Here is a 16,882-nt window from a genome sequence, read left to right on the forward strand (position 1 = left end):
TGAGGTCTGTATGTAGAAACCACAGTTTCACCCATGTGCACACTGTCTGTGAATGCATCTATCAGATTCTCCTCCAACTGAGAACTGTTATTCAAAACCTATACTAATAAGTATATTGACAAAAGAATTCCCTCATCTATCCAAATCATTGAATTCAGATCTTTCAGTCACTTCATGGGCACAGTTGTATAGAATCAAACACCTAGGCATGCAGACCACCTCTACAAACACCTGAGAAAGAATGGGTTGCTCTCAGGAACTCAGTGAATTTCAGTGTAGTAGTGTGATAGGATGCCATCTGTGCAACAAGACCAATTTCCTCGCTACTGAATATTCCACAGTCAACTGGAAGTGATTGGGAATGACAGAAACACAGTCACAAAGTGCTAGGCCACATAAAGTCAGTGGGGTCAGGAGATGCTGAGGCACATAAAGCCTCCAACCTTCTGCAGAGTCAATTGCTGCAGACCTCCAAACGTCATGTGGTCTTCAGATTAGAATGGGTTTCTATGGACGAGCAGCTGCATCCAAGCCTTACATCACTGGATGCAGTGGTATAAAGCACGCTGCCACTGGACTAGCACAGTGGAGAGGTGTTCTCTGGAGGGACAAATCACACTTCTCCATCTTTCAAGGTGATTGAGGAGCCTGGTTGCCAGGAGAACGGTACTTGTCTGACTGCACTGTGCAAAGTTTAAAGTTTGGTGTGGAAGAACCTGATTGACCTGCACAGAGTCCTGACCTCAACACAAAAGATGTGGGATGAATTAGAGTTGAGACTGCGAGCCAGGCCTTTATCAGTGTCTGACCTAACAAATGTGCTTCTGTAAGAATTGTGAAATATTCCCATAAACAGAATCCTAAACGTGGGGGAAAACATTCCCAGAAGAGTTGAAGCTGTTTTCGTTGCAAAGGGTGGGCCAACATCATATTAAACCCTTTTGGATTAAGAATGAGATGTTAGTCATATGCCTGTGAACGCACATAAGATAATACTTTTGGCAATATAGTGCACCTGACTGAAGTCTGACTCTGATGCTGATTTGCATTAATGCTGGCACAATCTGGTGAACGTTTGCTCAGATCTTATTCTTCTTGTCACCAGTGTTCCATCATCTGCTTTGAAATAAATTATTACCAAGATGATACAACTTGACACAGAAAAGATTGTTTTACGTCTTGGTCATTTCTTCTTGTGGCATAGATAATGTTTGCATTTTAGCTTTTGCAATCAGTGATAAAGTCTGGTGCCTAACCCAAAAGAGAGATTTTTGCACTTACACTGTGCAGCAATCAGCAGTCTAAGTTTTGCTGTATTATCACATTATCAGGTCCTGTACATTTATAATCTGGTAACACTTAAGTTGTGTACATATAGGCATGTATATATTTAAACTAATTACTCAACATGTTGCAGTGTTAAAAGGTGAGACCAATCAGGGAATCGGAGGAAGACAGACACAGGAAGTTAAACATTACACATGAGAAAAGCTAACCTTCAAAGTAAGATCTGTTGAAAATAAGTCATGGAAAAGTCAGAGGACCACTAGAGTAAAAAGCATCCTCTAGATAAACATTTGAAATCTGTACAAAAGACCTGTAACAAAAGCTGCAAATATCGACATCAAGGTGGCCCTGATGTCAAAGTCGAAGCTTTACGTAAGTCTGCAAGCAATAACAAGTCAGCTGATGTAATTCACTGTGGTTTAGCTAGTTCCTGTTTTTGTATATACAAGACTTACTGAATGAAGAGTTCAAGCAGACATCAAGGTGACAGCCGTCAGTCACGAGGAGAAGATTGGTTTGAAATTTTCACATCAAATTTGTCAGAGAAGAACAACAAAGCATTAACGGATGATGCGAACGATGACACTTTGCCTGCTGTTGTGGGTTCTTGGTGAGTGAGTTAAAACTGTGCGTGTGGTTTATTGTTTTGCTTTTAAATGGCATCATGGTAGGGTGCGTCTCAGTCATGATTTGTATTGATGGGGTTTCAAACAGCTCAGACAAAAGAAACACTTATAACAACTTGTTAATTATTGGTGAATTAACATTTATTTAACCTTTCATGCGGTTTACTAGTAAGAAAAACAACAATTCTAACTATTAATGCTTAATTAATATATGATAGGTTATATGTGTTATCAAAAATAATTATATGCAGTATTTTAGACATATTGGAGCTGTAAAGAGACAGTATCAAATATGGTACATGTTTTATACGCATAAAAAAGAAAGTAAAGGCTTTCTCAAGATTTTACATATCAGGGCATAATAAATATCATGTCGTCCTCGGCAAGTCATAACATTTTTGAGACACATCCTCAAATGAACAGTACGTGACATTACACTATGTCACTATTTATACAACAAAACCTAAACCAAAATACAGAAGTAGAGTGTGAGAAACTGAAAGCTAGGAGCTGTATATAAGCGATAAATAAAAACTGAAAGTAATCATTTGTTATTCTCATAAACATTTTTATTCACAACAGAACATAGAAAATAGATCCAATGTTTAAACTAAGAAAATGTAGCATCTTAGGAAAATATACTGGCTTATTTAGAATTTGATGGCAGCAACATGTCTCAAAAAAGTTGCAAAAACATGCAACAAACTAATAGAAAAGTAAGTGTTACTGGTAAATGTACTGGTTCTTATACAGTGCTTTCCTACTCTATCCCAATGGTAGTCATCCTAGAACACTAGCTCCGAGGCGAGACCGTGCAGTGCTGAGAGAAACATACAAGAGACACTTCTCAGACTCTATAGGCCACTGCACACTAGTGGTGGAGTAATGATTTGGCCTCATTTCACAGCCAAAGATAAAGTTTAGCTGAAACTGGGTCATGCAGGAGGAATCTGGTCCCAATCAGATCAGCAAATCTGCAACATGATGGCTGAAAAAGAAAAGACTCAAGTTCATTTAACACAATTTAAATGCTCTGGAGCAGGGGTGTCAAACTCAAATACACAGTGGGCCAAAATTCAAAACTGGAACAAGGTCGTGGGCTAACCTTAATATCTATTGAAAAAAAAAATCTTCCTCCAGATTTAAGAATGAATCTCTTCTTATTTACTCAAACAAGTTTTGCTGAAAAACTGAATATGGAACAAGTAAAGCTTAATACTAAACAATATATATATTAGCTGTATAATACCAGTAGGCCAGCTCTAATAATAATTTGGTATGGCTTCGCCAAATTTGGCCCGCAGCCTAATTACATTTGGCCCGCGGGCCAGAGTTTGACACCTATGCTCTGGAGGGACCTTAACAGAGCCGTGCAGAATTGAATACCCACAAACCTCAATGAACTAAAACAACATGAGTGTTTTAGTTCGTGAGCCAAACATCCTCAACAGCAATGTGAGAGACTAATAAAGTTACACCGAAAATAAGTACCTCAAGTTATGGCTGTTAAATGTGTTTCTACAAGCTAATGAATTGTGAATATTTGTTTTTCACTGCTTCTTCATTTCGTTTAGCGTTTGTTGCTGTAAATGATGAATTTTCTTTCAGCAAAACTATGCTGCGTCATGAAGTTTTCATTAATGACCTGTGATCCTTTCCTTAGCGCCAGACTGTCAGACACCGGTGTTTAATGAAACACAAAGCACCCTGTACCACCAGCCCTGGGAGATGGGACGTATTTTAACCAAACCTGCAATATTTTCAAAACCTGAATCAAGTAAATGAGAAGGAAATAAATAGTAACTGGAATTTTAGAGTTCACCCCTTCATGCTATCCAGACAGGGGGAGTTTCTGCTGACTTTTATAAAAGGTTGACATGAAGATAGAAAAAAACAAACCCTTTGTAGAAAACACTGATATGCAGCCCCGTGACCTCATACAGATGTATGACTATTATGTAGTATCATGTATATGTTATTGGGTCATTATCATTGATTCATTCATTTGTCTATCGCTTTATTGTTTCGGCTGGATGTTATTTTAAATACGTTATAATGTGTGCTAGCTTTATATCTTTAGCATACACTGTAATATATCAGCACATGCCCAGGAGACACGGTCAGTTGGCTGTACCAACTCCTGTGGCTTCTTTCAGTGTGGAGGAGTAGAAGCTTTACTCTGCACACCTTTCAAATGACCAAGATCGTCTCTCTGTTGTTGTGCTGAGCCCAGGATTCTTCAGAGGAAACTTGTATCCATGATGTCATTTTGGTCATAACCTACAGCTTTGATCATAAGTAAGGAAAGGAATGTAGAATGACCTGAAAATCATCAACCTCAGTTTTCACACATAGCTCTCTCTTCACCACAGCAAACTGGTATAGAGTTGCACTGGTCCACCAGTCAGTTTCCTGTTCCACTCTCTGGTCATTCATGAACAAGACTCTGAAATACTTAAACTCCTCAGCTTGGGGCAGCAGCTATTTTTTTTTTTTTTTAAATGTTCATTCAATTGTTTAAATGCTATATATATTTGGGGCTACAACTTTACTTGATCTGCTATTTTTGTTTTTCTATCCCTGAAGGTACTGGAGTTATTTTATCAGAGGGAGATGATCCACCTTTTGATGATGAAGATTATAGTTTTTTTTTTACTTATGGCGAAATAAATTCAACCTTAATAATAAATGACACTGAAGTGCCTCTTTCTCTACTGCAAGGTAATATCTGTCTCCTCTATGTCTATAGTTCTAATTTGTAAATATCTTTACATGATGCTGACTCCAAACATACTGTACTTCTGACATGGTGAAATAGACTGCTTAACAAATTTATTAGACCATAAGTTTATGAACAGTATTTGTAATTACCAAAATAGTTGTATCTGTTTCTGCAGTGGTAAATCCATCACTTTGTGGATTATATTTTGATGGCAAAATCAAATCAGGTCCATAAATATTTGGACAGAGACAACTTTTTTTGTACTTCTGGTTCTGTACATTACCACACTGAATTTTAATGAAACAGCTCAGCTATAAATATAAGTATCCATCCATCCATCCATCCATCCATCCATCCACCCATCCATCCATGCTTATCCTTGTCATGGTCTCGGGGGGCTGGAGTCTATTATTACTATTTTTATTGAATGTTTAATGAGTAAATGTAACAGCTTAACCTTAGTTGTTATTTCATTTTCAGATTTTGGCAGTGGTGAAATTCCAGAAAAAGACACGACAGGTTCCTCAGGTAATGTTAGCCTGCTCTGGCCTGTGTTAACAATTCTTGGTTGTTTAAGTCAGAAGTGAATGTTTTGAATAGGATTGGGGTTCAGTTTGAAGGCATGAAAAAATAAAAACAGCCAACTAACCATGGTGTACTTATTAATTATAAGTAAGGGATGGAATGTAAATTGCCCTGGAAATGATCAAGTTCACTTTCCATGCTTATTTCTCTCTTCACTATGACAAACTGGCAAAGTGTTGCACCAGTCTGTCAGTCAATCTCTGGCTCCACTTTCTGGTCATTCATGAACAAGACTTGAACTCCCCCCCTTGGAGAACCAACTAATTTTTAACCTAGAGTGAGCACTTGACCCTTTTCTGAGAAGCATGCACTCAGACTTGGTGGTTGTAGAAACAGGTCATCTACAAATCTGAATGTTGATCGTTTGTTCCTGAACTCCTCCTATCTGGATATTGATTTATATTTGTGTTAGACACCAAAGACCTGGTTCCCCAAGTGCATCTACTGATTTTTGAGTGAATGTGTTTAGGCTTGTACTAAAATGTGCTTTAAGTGCTCAATTAGAGAAGAACAATCCTCTGCAAATACCAGTCCATTTATCATCTAGCAGGGTTCAAGAAACAAACAAGACTCAAGTTCTTCTTGAGGTTTTTCAAAAAGATTCAAGATGAACTGGATTTAGATTAAAAAGTTAATAAAAGAAGAATAAATGGCTTCTAAACTTTGCTTTACTGATATTGTAATGAGCAGCTGCTCATAAAAAAATCTTCATGACAGCATTTTCTTCAACAGTGGGGAATTTGTTCCTGACTGAGTGTATTATAGAAAAAAAACTGCTTTTTAGTTGTTATATATATAGCACCAAATCACAACAACACTTCCCTCAAAGTTCTTAATATCATAAGCTAAAGACTCTACAATAACAAACAGAAACACCAACAATCACATAACCCCCCATGCAGAAACATTTTGGTGAAAGTGGGAAGGAAAAACTCCCTTTAACAAGAAAAAATCTCCAGCAGGACCAAGCTCAGGGAGGAGGAGCCATCTGACAGTATCATTTGAGGGTTGAGGGAAGGGAGGCAGGACAAAAGACATGCTGGGGAAGAGAGTCAGAGATTAATAATAACTAATGATTGTGTGGTGTATAAATACATAGTGAGCAAAAAGGGCTGAGAGAAAGAGAAATACCCAGTACATCATGGGAAGCTCTCAGCAGTCTAAATTTTCTGCAGCATAAATAAGGCAGGATTTGAGGTCACATGATCAAATCCTAGGCATAAGCTTTGTCAAAGAGGAGAGTTTTATGCCCAATCTTAATAGTAAAGAGACTGTCTGTTTCCCAAATCCAAGCTGGGAAGTCAAAGGCAGTATTAATAAAATATTGCAGTGTTAGAGTATTAGAATACTTACTCTCAAAGGCTTGCGAGATACTAGGAAATATACTGACATCAGCATGTTATTGCGCAAAATTTAGTTTACATTGCACTTTTGTTTTTCATTCTTCTTCATATTCATTTTGTTATTATTATTATTATTATTATTATTATTATTATTATTATTATTATTATTATATTTTTATTGAATGTTTAATGAGTAAATGTAACAGCTTAACTTCACTTTTGGAAGTGGTGAAATTCCAGAAAAAAACAGGACACCCTCCTCAGGTAATGTTAGCCTGCTCTGGCCTATGTTAACAATTCTTGATTGTTTAAGTCAGATGTGGATGTTTCGATATGGGATTGGGGGTCAGTTTGAAGGCCTGAAAAAAATGAAAACAACGAACCAATGAAGAACCATACACAATGATTACAGCTGAAATAGTTCATCAGGCTATGCCAGAGAGGTTATTTTAAAGTTTTCTGAAATATTTTTAAGTCCTTACAAAAACAGTATTTCAGACATAGAGAAAAATATCCCTGCCAGACATTTAATATCAACAGGCTGTAATGTCGGGTTGTTGTGATAGTCAAAAGAACACACTCACACTGGCATTGGGAATTCCACAGCGTGTTCTTTAATATACCTTCTCGGAGGGCGCTCTCTGCACCGGGGCTGTGATCGACCGTGGCTGCTGGGGCTCTGGGGGTCCTCTCAGCCTTGCTGGGGGGCTTCTTTGCCTCCCTCCTGCTGTGTGCCTAGCCTGGAGGCTGCGGTCTTTGACCGGCTTCCGGTGCAGACGGCTCCCTGTGATAGTGTTTCCTCACTTGGCTCATGCGTACCCAGCCCAATTTTACTTTTTAAGTGTGCGTGTGTGTGTGTGTGTGTGTGGGGGGGATATGTCTGTATTCACATCGCTTATGTTAATGAAAGTGCGGGGAGTGAGTTGGAGGGCGGGGTGGGGTGGGCTGCTTTTAACCATGTAAAGCACTTTGTGCTACATTTTTTTGTATGAAAAGTGCTTTATAAATAAAGATTGATTTGATTTGATTTGATTTGATTCTCTTCGTCAACCATATAAGCCCGGTTGAACGGCTGCAGCTTAACAAACATGGCGCACAGTGTTCGTACAACCCATAACGTTGCAAACAAAGGTGTCTGGAGAGGTAAAACATAAAATCCGTCCCTCCTCATGCACTAGCGTGCAAGCACATGTCCACTCAATCACAGAGAGGGCAGTGGCGCATACTGATGACAGCATTGACCCTCGACTTGTGTTGTCTTAAAGAGGCACCACATCATTGTGACTGTTACAAGGCACTAAAGTCTAAGGAGCTTGGAAAGCAAAGTGTCTGGACTTCTTTAAGTTTCTGTCATGTTTTGCTGTGTAGCTGACAGGATAAAGGACCCACTTGCAGGACACAAAGGTGAACTAAAAGAGGCAACTTTATTGTGCTGTAGTAAAGCATACTAGAAACGAAAAGTAGAAAACTAGAAACTAACAGCGAGGAACTAAGACACTGCGAAACTAAACCGGGAAGCTAGAAAACATAACTGTGAACAGAGAACTATAACGTTACCAGAAACATAGAAGAAAAAACACAGCACAGTGAGCGTACAACACAACACGGAGCACGGCAAACACAGGCCTTAAATACACACTGGAGTAATCAGGGAATTGGAGACAGGAGAAAAACACAGCTGGGAGAAATTAGACCTAACAAGACAAGGGAAGCAAAAATAGAAACACTGACACGAGACACAGACTTTCAAAGTAAAACAGGAAACACGACAAGCACAGAGTGAAACTGAACAAAGGAAACACGGAGCACAGAGACAGGAGTGACATCAGACATGACCGGGGAACGAGATAAATTATAATAATACATAATCAGGAAATATAACTTAAACAGATACAAAACACTGGGTCACTGACGCAGGACCGTGACAGTTCCCTTGAAGATGTTTTCACCCCTCATTCAAGCAGCTTTTTCAGTTCAATGAACAATTTGTGGAGAGTCCCGGATTTTAAGCCCTATGGGAGTGTCCCCAAGAGCGTCCATCTTCAAGGAAACAAAGTCCAGATGCTTTTCTTTCCAAGCTCCTTAGACTACGCTGACCTGAATGATTGAGAACATTCACAGACAATAGGCACTAAACTACTCTTCTACCAGCCTGCATGGTTTTAACCTGGAATTGTCCATAGGCATTCTTGGCATGGATCATGCCAAATTTGTGCGTTTCACCTCAGTTTTAAAAATTTGGGGGAAATCAGGAGTTTTGAGATAACTAAAAAGGACTCACCTTGTAACCTTCCTAGAAAGGTGATGATATCTGATGCACTTAAAAGCAAATTTCTATCACAGGCACATAAGGTTCTCACGTACCTACGTACCTAAGGTAGAATTGCACTTCCAATTTTCCTTAATTTCCAGTGTCAACGAAAGATGCTTCACAAATTTTGGCTTACTGTCAGTTATTAGGTGATTCTCTGTGGTACCATTAGGTCTTTTGCATAACCTCTGAGTTTCTTCCCCCTTCTGAAAGCTTCTAGCTAGCTCAGAATTAGGCGTGCTATCTGTTTTTTCTGCTAATGAGGAAATGTTGTTTTGCATGATTGCCTTCTATCTCTCTTTGCAGCTCCCAGAAACCATGGACTGAAAACAGCTGGTGCTGAAAATGCTGACCTCTGTTCCCTTGGCCTGAGCTATGTTCTTTTAGCTTTGTGTATGCTAGTATAAAAAAAAAAGTTTGTTTGTTTTTTCTTTTGAAAAGTGTGAGCTGCTTGTAAATACACAGGAAACCTGTTCACCCCCACCCGCAAGTTTTATCATCCTGCTCTTACTAAGTAGATTAGTGGTTTGGTTGTTAAAGTGATTACTTCTGTGTTTCTCGGCAAAGAGCTCCTGATATTCAGCATCTGCAACCACAAATCCCCTAAGAGCGAGGTGTTCTAATTTTTTTTCAGATGAATAAGCCATTAGAAATAAAACAATCTTTATTTTTTACCAATTCTAACCAAGAAAATTTCAGATTAGCACATAAGCTGCAAACACCTGACATATAAACCATGAAAACTGTGCCTTCTTTATTGATGCAGTCACTTTTTCCAGGTATACAAATTTCAGGGTTGAATCCCCCAGTTGCCATCATTGTAATTACTCATGCATGCATGTGGTATATTTTAAATAACTCACTGACATTTGCGTGTGTGCAATCATCTTGGACTGGCAAGGGTTTGAAACTCAAGTTGGTCCTCAGAGTACACAAACTGAAACCTGCTAGTTTCAAAGTGCAGGTGAGCTGCTGTAGAAGCAACAACATTTACCCATTGTTAGGTGTACATGAAAACAAATGAGAGAAGAAGATGTGTGACTTGTAAAGCCCTTTTAAACTTGTAGTAAGTAGTAAGTCTAGATTTAAATACATACAGGGTTTAAAATGACTTTAAAGTTCAAATTTCCTTTCCTTGAGTCCTGACCTCAACCCGACACTTCTGGGATGAACTGAAGCGGAGAATGTGAGCCAAGTCTTCATATCCAACATCAGTGTCTGACCTCACAGATGCACTTCTGGAAGAATGGTGAAAAATTCTCATCAACTCTCCTAAACCTAAGTTGAAAATGTTTGGGCCAACATCATATGAAACCCTGTCACTCCAGTTCACATGCATGTGATGGCAGACAAGTAAATACTTTTGGTTATATAGTGTATGTAGATCTGACCACTGCACTGTTAATACTCATGGTAAATAAAGGAACAGCTCAAAGAACAAACAGTATAAATTCACTTTGTTCACTTTGTGTCAGGGCTGGCTCTGTCACCCAGCACTTTCAGTTGGTTTTGATCTCTTGTTATATTTTGAAGATAATGTGGAGTTTGGGATTATTAATTGGCCGTGAATTTTAGTTTAGTCTGTTTCACCCTGGCCTTCTGTGCTATTTGTTATGTATTTCTTGTTTGCGTGTTTCATGTTGTCAAGCCTGTGTCGTCATAGCTACGTCTCTCCATGTTTCCTGTTTTATTTTGAAAGTCTTGTGTTTCTTTGTTTAAATGTGTTTAGTTTTACTCTTCTCTTGTGATGTTGTTATGTTCATTTGAGTCAGCTGTTTCCCCGTGTGTTTCCACTTCCCCTGTGTGTATTTAAGTCCTCCTTCTTCCTTTGTTCTGTGTCAGGTCGTCAGTTTTCCTGCCCTCCGTGTCACTTCAGGTTTCCAAGATTTTCATGATTTTGTTCAGGGCATGTTCATGTGTCTAGTTCATGTCTGTATTTCACAGTTTCTTTCATGCCTGCACAAAATCATGTTCATAGTCGTCATAGTCATTTCTAGTGTTTCCAGTTTGGGTTTTAGTTTAGCCCTTGCCACTGTTCATGTTGTTTTGTTTTGTTTTGCACTCTTGTCATAAGCCCTATTAAAGTCTTGCTTTTTGTTTAAAGTTCTGTACTGTCTCCTCCCGTCTTCTGCGTTTGGGTCCACTATTCTGCTCACAACACACAGTCAGCTCCCGCTGGCCGTGACACTTTGTCCTACTTCACTTATTCAACAGAAGAAAAATTCAACATAGTAAATGTATTATAATTTTTCATCACAAAACAGTTATACGTCTCATACTGTGTTTTATTTATAAAGAAGGAAAGCTTCATATGTATTGCTGTTGTTATTTACAACGTCACTGCTTTCCATCATCCTCACTGCTGATTTTTCTGAATAAATACACATGAAAATTGGAATTATGTACTGACAACACAAAGCTACTGTGTGTCAGCAACATGACTCCAAGCTTCTAACTCTAAGCACAATTCCACTGATCCAAACACCGCTTTAGCAGCAAATCAGCATAAAGGTCATCATTTAGCACTCGTCTTTAAAGTACAACACAGTGGTTTCATTAGGTCTCAGTCATGTTGCACCTGTTCAAACTTGGAAGAACAACTCAGTCACGTGTCAAAATATTAAAGAGACCTCAAGTGACTTTTGCAGGTGTTCGATAAAAAAATAACAGAGCAGGAAGAGGAAGAGTAGGGTAGGAGTAGGGTAAGGGTAAGAGCAGGCCTACAATATTTCCCTGTTCAGCTGAACACTTTGAATTGCCCCAACAAATGGTTTTTTTAGTACCTTGTTACAAATCTGGCTTTCTTTGTGTTTCTAATTGCGCTTAATTCAATTCAATTCAATTCAGTTTTATTTATTTATATATAGCGCCAAATCACAACAACAGTTGCCTCAAGGCGCTTTATATTGCACAGTAGATCATATGACCCTCTATGAGCAAGCACTTAAATTAAATTGGTGGGTTTTGCCACATACTGTATACAAGAGGTAACATCTGTGCTACACATTGAGTTGGGAGTTCCCAGCAGTCCTGCTTAAGTATTAGTTCAGTTCATTAATTTTAGTTTTGGGGAGAATCCTGAGTCAGATGGGTCCTCTCTCTTATTTTGTCAAGTACATTAAGTTTCTTGAACTATAGTTGTGTTCCCTTAAGGCATGGTATTTAGAGATTTGGAGACTCAGCTAACAGAAGTGTTAGAACTGTGCATGCTGGATGTTTGGTGCTTGCAAATAAGCCAAACACATGGCAGCAGCTCAGTGGATTTAGGCATGTAGACATGGTCAAAGAAACCTGCTGAAGTTCAAACTGAGCATCACAATGGACAAGAGGGCTGATTTAAGATGGACTGTCTGAGTATTTCAAATAGTATTGCTAATCTGCTGGGATTTTTTCACACATCCTTCTCTAGGGTTACAGAGAATAATCTAAAAAAGAGAAAATATCAAGTGAGCAGTGGTTCCTTTCAGAGGAGAATGTCCAGAATGTTTCACGCTGATTAGAAGGCAGCAGTAACTCAAATAACCACTCGTTACAACCAAGATATGCAGGAGAGCATCTCTGAATGCACAACACGTTGAACCTTGAACTAGGTGGGTTTTAGCAGGGGCTTGTAACCAAACCGGATGCCACTCCTACCAGCTAATAACAGGAAATTAAAGCAAGAGTTTCTACAAGATAGAAAAATGTTGCCTGGTCTGGTGAGACTCAATTTATACTGCAACATTTAGATGACAGGGTCAGAATTTGGCCTAAAATGAATGAAAGCTATGCACTATCACAAAATTTGTCAACAATTCAGACTGTTGCTGGTGGCACATTTTTTGTGGTACCAATGCAGCATTGTTTCAATGCCACAGCCTACCTGAGTTATGACCACAGCATACAAATGGTGATGGCTGCTTTTAGCTGGATAATGCACCATGTCACACAGTGTCACAAAGTTTACTCTACTTAAATTACTCAGCAGTCATCAGATCTCAATTCAATAGAGGACCTTTGGGATGTGGTGGACCATGAGATTTTCATCATGGATATGTGTAACTGTGTGATGCCATCAAGTCAATATGAACCAACATCTCTCAGCACAGATTCCAGGACTCTGTTGCTATTAGTGCCATGAAAAATTAAAGCGGTTCTGAAGGAAAAAAGGAGGTTAAAGCAGTTACAGTATAGCAAGGTGTGCTTAATAAATTGGTGGTGATAAGTGGTTCAGGTTTAGTATAATAAATCCATATTTCTACATAGTTTCAATTTTCATAGGGTTTGGTACGATTACATTTGATTCAGTTTTATGTATACATCTCCAGTTCACTACAACAGTTGACTAAAGTGAGTTTATACTGGAGGATAAAGACAACAGGCACTTGGTGACTGTGGAGAGGAAAAACTCCATTTTAACAGGAAGAAATCAGCAGTATCAGGCTCAGGGAGGGGCAGCCACCTGCTGCAACTGGTTGATGAAAATATTTGAAAGGAACAAAGTCTATGTCCCAGTCAGTTACATTATGAGGTAAGTGTTTATCACCCCAGGTAAAGTTAATAAATTTAAGCTTGGGCTTCCAAAGGACTTGAAAGAATTCATCCAAGAATTTCCATTGGATGAACAGAACATACTGAATCTGGTTGTTGACTGTTAGTCTCAGTAATAACTCACAAAGAATAAAAATCAATACTGATAAAATGCAAACAAGACTTTCAAGTTAGCTCACAGAACTGTGCCTTTCTAGTTCGTACAGTCACCACAGGTAAGGTCCAGGGTTTGAACCCTACAGTTTCCACCAGAATAATGATTCATGCGTGTGATACTTTACAAAGTGCTCGTTGACATTTGCGTGCCATCTGCTCGGACTGGCAAAGGTCAAAAGCTGAGTTGGTCCTCAGAGTATGCAAACTGAAACCTCTTGGTTTCAAAGTGTACGGGAGCTGCTGTAGAAGCAACAGGTTCTGACTGTGGTCAGCTAGCCACAAATAGGCCATGTGTGTCATTTTCACAACTAGTGAAGAAAGAGTTAAAATGTAGTCATGGTGAGATTCAGTTAGTTACTTTGTCGGGTTTTCTTCATACAAAGCAACAACAAAAATGTTTGCTTTATATTCTTTCTACATCTCATCAGCTGTATATGTCTCATAATATGATTTATTTATTTTTATAACTACTCATTGTTATGTACACCTCTGTCTCCTGAAATATTTACCATCCAGTTACTGAGTTGACTATCGTTCTTTTTAACCTGCTCTCTCCTCGCTGACTCACGCCTTGTGCTGATTGGTTGCAGGAAATCATGTTCATGCTGGTTGGCTCACCTCCATCAGCTCCAGAATTATTCCTCACTTGGTCTTTGCTGTCTTGTTTATCACTTTTGAGCTAAGCTCGGACTTACCAGTAGTACTGTTTTCATTGATAGTTGTCAGTAATATCAGTTGGGGTCAGTGATGGGGATAACAAACAAATTGTGGCAGGATCAGCCTGATATTATTTGTACCCAGCTGTAACTTTACTGTATAAAGAGCTAACATCTCCAAAATGTCAGGAGTAGTTAGTCATTACAACAAGTGTTTGTGAACTAAAAATCAAGAATGTGGGATACTGTTTGTCTGTGATTTGAAGAGCCCAACGTGTGCTCCCGACGAAGGGAAACCAATTCTGCAGGGGAGACCTACCTCGGCACTTGTGCAGGTGAAGCCAAAGGGAAGATATGCTTCACCATATTTTCTAGTCTTTGGCTTAGAATGAAGTTGGTTTGGAAACATATTCAGTGATGCTTCATCTCCTGCTTTGCGTTTGTGTTGGAGCCCAAACACAAAAAACCTGTCCATTATGCTAGCAGTATCCAAGCATTGTTTTTTTTTCCTTTTCATACCGCTCCTGCAATGGTTCTGCGCGCCCTCTAGGGGGCGGGCCCCACACTTTGGGAAGGTCCGGTCTAGCACAACACCTGGAGCTAAGGGGGCAAAACAATCGCATGAGTGCTGCTGTTTGACTGAGGAAGAATAAAGTAGTTGTGGTAAGTCAATCACACGACCACTTAAAGACAAAGTACCAAGGTGATATATACCAGTTTTTAAATTGTGTTGATAGACCACGTAAAACCAGAGTCATGATAAACAATATATACACTGCGTTTTTTTCCTCAATAGTTTCGTCACGTTTACTGTCTAAGGACAGCGCTAGCAAGCACTCTCTGCTTATGAGCAAAACAAAAAACAACAAAACAACAGGGGAAGTTTTAGGAGTGACGGCGAGAGAGAGAGAGAGGGACAGCAGAAAAAGAGACAGAGCGAGTTTTGAGATGTGAGAGATTTGTGACGTTTAGCATGTTTGCAGTGTGTAGTTAATGTGTTGTCTTGTGTAGTTAGTGTGTAGTGTTGTGGATAGTTTTGTGTTGTGTGTCAGAACAATGAGGCGACTGCTGTCTCCAGGTAGAAACAGGAGTGATACACCTGCTGCTGTCAGACCTGCAGGTATCAGGCTGTGATGTTCTTCTTTATAGTGGACAGAAATTATTTTGTTGGAGTGGCACAAATAATTTGTGTGGCATCTTATTGAATGAAGAACAGCTGATTGTTCTGTAAATAGTTTGAAATGGTTATTTAAGAAATCAAGGTAAAAGGTAAATGGGGGGTAGGTGGGAATAGATGGGAAGAAAAGCACCAGCAACAGCAATTGGCAACCAACATTAACCACAACCTCATGAAGCCTTGACTTCAAACTCTCTGTTGTGATGTTTTGATCTGTTGCCCCAAAATGAAAAACTGCCATGGAAGGAGAGCGGGGAGTTTTGGGGGTTTTAGTGAATGAACTGAAGCTTCTTCTAACATTGATGTTGCCCCTCTGATAGGGGCAACATCAATGTTAGAAGTCAAAAATTAAATAAAAAACAAGTCACTTCTTTAATAAATATCTTATTATTTTTGCCAATTGTGTAAAAAAAGGCGGCTGGGCAGTGTTTCAGGCTAAGGATATTACTTCCTTATATCAATGACACAGTATTGTTGTTAAGAATATTTTTAAGATTTTAAATGTTGCTGAAAATGAAAGCGAGCTGACATGATGAACCGTTTTTAATCTTTCATTTTCCTCCTCAAATACCCAGTCATGACTGCATCTGTTTCCTGGGGACAGTTGTGGCTCAGGAAGAGGTATAGTGGGTCGTTTATCAAATTACACGGCATGCATGGTAACGTATCCTTGCAGTGCAGTATTATAAATATTTTGTATTTTAAATACGTAACGGCGGTACATGTATTCCGTTACTCCCCAACACGGACAGTAAATAATAAATATTGAATGTTACTGAACAGCACACAAGACCGACAGTGCACAGTATGCTTTGAGGCAGCAGCCAAGGAAGATATAGTGTTTTTCTGTGAGCACCCGTGTGTACACCTGCTGTCACAACCTCAAAAGGTTTCTCCATGCAACTATCTGCTAGAAGGTGTGGGGAGTCATAGCCCTGCCCCCCAGGGCATGAAGCAGATATGGTGGAGATCCAGGCCCTAGACATCCAGAAGCCCTCTAGAGTGTGAGAGTCCAAGCAGGGATACGTGGGGGGTGGCCCTGCCGAGGGTGCCCCGACCCCCGGAAGGGGCCCGACCAAGCCACGGGCGCCAGGAACCACCAACACACCGATGGACGAGGGCATCAGCCACCGCCAGGGAGTGTGGTGACGGAAGATAGGCCCCCACACTTGGGGCTGAGATGTTCCCAGAGAGATGGAGTCCAAGACCCGACCTGACATGTTTAAACCATGTTTAACACAGTGGCTCAAATTTCATCTGAAATTACTGATCTTGATCTTGCTCTGCCTCTCATATTGTTGCGATCCTTCATCAGTGTCATCTTTGCGACATCAGTGATGTCTGTGCTGTAGTTTTGTGTAACTTCTCCCTCGTGTGGTTAACATTAGACATCACATGAGAATCACTGTGCGAAATGTGACAAGACACTCAAGTTGAAAACTATTGTAAGCCACAAAAAGCTTGAGACAAAACATTGAGACTGTGCTTA

General features: G+C 39.6%; 1 long non-coding RNA gene across 1 annotated transcript; it reads left to right on the plus strand.

The window, feature by feature from the left end:
- The first annotated feature begins 1,768 nt into the window (after positions 1-1,768).
- Positions 1,769-10,731, plus strand: LOC148103838 (uncharacterized). Its single transcript, XR_015717083.1, has 4 exons — positions 1,769-1,897; positions 4,500-4,634; positions 5,116-5,163; positions 9,181-10,731. It is a non-coding gene; the product is annotated as an uncharacterized LOC148103838 (long non-coding RNA).
- The last annotated feature ends 6,151 nt before the right edge of the window (positions 10,732-16,882 follow it).

This window comes from Neolamprologus brichardi, chromosome 3 (assembly GCF_056152115.1).
Source record: "Neolamprologus brichardi isolate AB-2024 chromosome 3, ASM5615211v1, whole genome shotgun sequence".
NCBI lineage: Eukaryota > Metazoa > Chordata > Actinopteri > Cichliformes > Cichlidae > Neolamprologus > Neolamprologus brichardi.